The following is a 3,378-nucleotide window of genomic DNA, read 5'->3' as shown; positions in this document are numbered from 1 at the left end:
AGAACCCTGATTGGCATCACCAGCGTCCTGAACAACTGGTTCCACCCTCAGCGTCGACTGTGGCACCTTGCTTGCAGGAGCTTGCCTATTTTTCCTCGTCAAAGGCCTCTCGGGCTCTTCATCATCATCATCGGGGAGGTCAATAATGTTAGGAGCTGTTCAAAGTTCAATCGACAAAATCACATCACCCAATGGTACACATTGCAGTTGAGTCGACCAAATAAAGACTGAATGGTAGAAATCATACCCAGGTTAGAAGTGACCGCATCCTCCATTACCTCATCATCGTCCCTGTAAGCTGAGGTCCCGAAAGTAGCAGCGCTGCCAGTTCCAAAGTTCGTCCGGTTAAAACAAGAAAAACAAACAACACGGGGTGTCGAGTGAATATAAAGAGAGACACTCACGCAGAAGCGACGGGGATGTCAATCTTAATCTTCGGCAAAGCCTTCTGAAGCTTCGGCTCTGCGACTTTGGGATGCTTTGACGCTTTTTCAGTTGGAGTTGGCGAAGAGGTCCGAGGACGCTTTGAAGACTGACCAGCTTGAGCAATCGCCTTTTCACGGGCGCTCGGTCGTTCTTGGTCAAGCTTGGACCGCCTCTCCCTGCGAGGGGGCGACTCGACTTCTTCGTCACTCGGGTCGTCGCTTTCTTCGTCCCCTTCACCGTCAGAGTCCCATTCACCACTGTCGCCGCCGCTCGCCTCTCCTTCCGGGTCCTGCTCTTGCTCTTCATTGGGCATTGAATACATTTCGATAACGGCCTGAAAGAAAGCAGGGAGAACAAAGTCAGTCGACGCAGTATAGGCAGCTGCGCGAGTGAATCCAGATTACAATCAAAAGCTCAGAATCGGACCTTCTCTGGTACATGGGACTGGTCGAATGGAGGAACTCTCCTGGCTCCCCTGGGGTTGTCCTTGTTTCCGGTCATGCCCGACAGCCACTTCTCCAATGTGTCGTCATCGACCTCCTCCGGGTGGATCCAAGTGGAGTCGTCAAGACCCGAATACATCCACATCGGATGGTCTCGGGCTTTAAGAGGCTGGATGCGCCGCTGAAGGAAAACCTCCAAGAGATCCATACCGGTGACCCCGTCACGGATAAGCTGGACCACTCGTTTGACTAGCACCCTAACATGCGCCTTCTCCTCTGGGAGTACCTTCAAAGAGGAGGGTTTCCTTACTCGGTCCATGGTAAAAGGAGGGAGGCCAGTCGACTGGCCTGGCGTCGACTGGTCTTTGCAGTAAAACCAGGTCGACTGCCATCCGCGAACTGTGTCGAGAAGAATCATGGCTGGAAAGGAACTTTTCCCTCTCATCTGAACGCCAAGACCCCCACACATCTTAATCACTTGTGTTCTCTCGTCACTCAGATTGGCCTTTTTCACCGTCTGAGAACGACAGTGAAATGTGCTTGAAAAGACCCCAGTGAGGTCGACAACCCAAGAAATTCTCGCACAAAGACACGAAAGCAGCAAGATACACGATTGTGTTGGGAGTGAAGTGATGGAGTTGTGCCCCAAAGAAGTTCAAAAAACCCCGAAAGAAAGGGTGAGGAGGCAAGGAAAATCCGCGGTCGACGTGGGTGGCAAGGAGAATGCGCTCACCCTCCCGAGGTTGCGGCTCGGTCTCCTTCCCCGGAAGCCGCGCCGATCCATGGGGGATCAACCTCCTTCGGCTAGGTCGTCGAGGTCTTCTTGGCGGATCGCTGAGCGGATCCAGTCACCCTAGATCCAGCCCTTCGGCAGGCCAGCTCGCGAGGAAGATCCACCCCGACTAGTCGCCTTCCCCTTCGCCTTTGCCGTCACCTTCTTCGCCCGCTCCAGAGCCGTCGTCTTCTCCTTCCCCATCGTCGCCGGCGAGACGCGTATGGAGCGGAGGCGCTGGGGCGAGAGCGAGCGCGACGAAGAAGCTTGAAGAGGAGAAGAGGGAATGGGAACGCGCTGTTCAAGAAACCCCCGTCCGACGCCTTATATGAGGTCGCTTCCGAGTGGCTGACTGGTAGGCCCGGGCGGTCCTGTCAAATCCCGTAACAATCGCGCGCGATATGTGGCGAAAAAGGTGGCGCGGAGATCGAGGCAGCTCCACCCGATCCCATCCGATTACTGCGGCCTCCCCCGTCCCGCGCGCTTCCCAAAATCTGAATCCCGCGAAATCTACAGGTAGCAGAACAACTTGTCAGACAGAAGATCTCCTCCATGTCGTCACTCGGAGCCTTTCAAGTAAAGAAACTCACTCGACAAAAAAAACTAAGAATGGATCAAGGCGATCGAAAAGGAAGTTGCTGTCATCACTCAGGTTCATTGATCCGAAACCAGATATGCTCATGGCATGAAAAATGAGTCGAGGAAATTCTCAACTCCTTCCCCACTCAAACCTCGATCCATTCAGGGGCTAATGATGAAGCTATGTACCTAGGGTAGGGTCATGGACCTGTCCCAACTGCCCTACCCAAGGACATCTCTAGAAGAGATCACCTTTCAATCGACTTGGAGGTGTTCCACTCGACAGACTCGAAGACACTCGACCAAGAAGCAATCACTCGACCAAGACCAAACCACTCGACGGCCAGGAGACCTAAAGGCACTCCACACGCTAACGATCGGTTATTAAGTAGCTTTTATGGACATCATAGCACTTTATTAGGGGCGTTACCAGTAACGCCCGACCTTAATGTATTTAAAACCCTGCACAACTAAGGGCCGGAGGGGTCCGGCGAACTCTATATAAGCCACCCCCCTCCTCAGTGTAAAGGGTTCGCACCCCTGTAATTCATACACGCATAATCTAGTCGACCGCCTCCGGGCTCCGAGACGTAGGGCTATTACTTCCTCCGAGAAGGGCATGAACTCGTAAACCTCGTGTGCTTACAACTTCTCCATAGCTAAGATCTTGCCTCTCCATACTTACCCCCCTACATTACTGTCAAACTTAGAACCATGACAGTCACCGAGCTGAACGTGTGCAGATCGCGGAGGTGCCGTACTTTCGGTACTAGGATCGGTCGATCGTGAAGATGTACGACGTACATCAACCGTGTTGTCATAATGCTTCCGCTTACAGTCTACAAGGGTACGTAGACAACACTTTCCCCTCTCGTTGCTTTGCATCACCATGATCTTGCGTGCGCATAGGAAATTTTTGAAATTACCACGTTTCCCAACAGGGGGGCATGCACTCATAGCTTAGGATTCCCTTCGTGCCGACACGAGGGAGGGTGGCTGCTAGCTACTTCGCACTTTGCTAGGGTGAACCTCGGTTGGGGGCATGCATTCGTAGCTTAGGATTCCCTTCGTCCCGACACGAGGGAGGGGGCTCCTAGCTACTTCACACTTTGCTTGGTGAACCTCGGTTGGGGGGCATGCATTCATAGCTTAGGAATT

The sequence above is a fragment of the Triticum dicoccoides genome, chromosome 7A (genome assembly GCF_002162155.2).
Source record: "Triticum dicoccoides isolate Atlit2015 ecotype Zavitan chromosome 7A, WEW_v2.0, whole genome shotgun sequence".
Taxonomy (NCBI): domain Eukaryota; kingdom Viridiplantae; phylum Streptophyta; class Magnoliopsida; order Poales; family Poaceae; genus Triticum; species Triticum dicoccoides.
This window is presented reverse-complemented; position numbering follows the sequence as displayed.